Source organism: Chiloscyllium plagiosum, chromosome 3, assembly GCF_004010195.1.
Source record: "Chiloscyllium plagiosum isolate BGI_BamShark_2017 chromosome 3, ASM401019v2, whole genome shotgun sequence".
In the NCBI taxonomy this organism is placed as follows: domain Eukaryota; kingdom Metazoa; phylum Chordata; class Chondrichthyes; order Orectolobiformes; family Hemiscylliidae; genus Chiloscyllium; species Chiloscyllium plagiosum.
Window position 1 is genome coordinate 65,636,827 of NC_057712.1, and position 595 is coordinate 65,637,421.

Consider the following 595-nt stretch of genomic DNA (forward strand, 5'->3'; position numbering starts at 1 on the left):
ACCTATCACATTTCCGACGCCCCTCCCCCAAGTCCCTCCTCCCTATCTTTTATCTTAGCCTGCTGGACCAACTTTCCTCATTCCTGAAGAAGGGCTAATGCCCGAAACGTCGATTCTCCTGTTCCCTACATGCTGCCTGACCTGCTGCGCTTTTCCAGCAACACATTTCCATCTTCCGAGTCTGGAACTTGTCCATTCTGTCCGTTCTTATTTTCATTTCTTCTTACTTTTTTATGTTTTCACTTTTCACTTTTTTTTTCTTAATGTATTGCCCTCTTGTTGAAGAGCTCAGTGGCGGTGACTGCATCAGCGGTGGCAAGTAGTTCCAGCGTGGGCTTGTGGCAGTCGGTGACTGGATTTGTGGTGGCACCAAGTGAGAGTTTGGGTTCTGGTAGCTTCTGTATTGATGAGGTGGTCATAGTACCAACTCGTGGCTACTGTGGTGTGGCGAGTTTGGGTTTCTAGAAGCATCTGTGTCTAGCACAGAATCATGGCGGTAATGGCAGGGCCGAGGTTGGGCCGATGCGGTAGCCGCATCAGTGGGGGTCTCTGCATTGGCAAAGTTCAATGATTCTCATAGTTGTAAGGGTGTCAG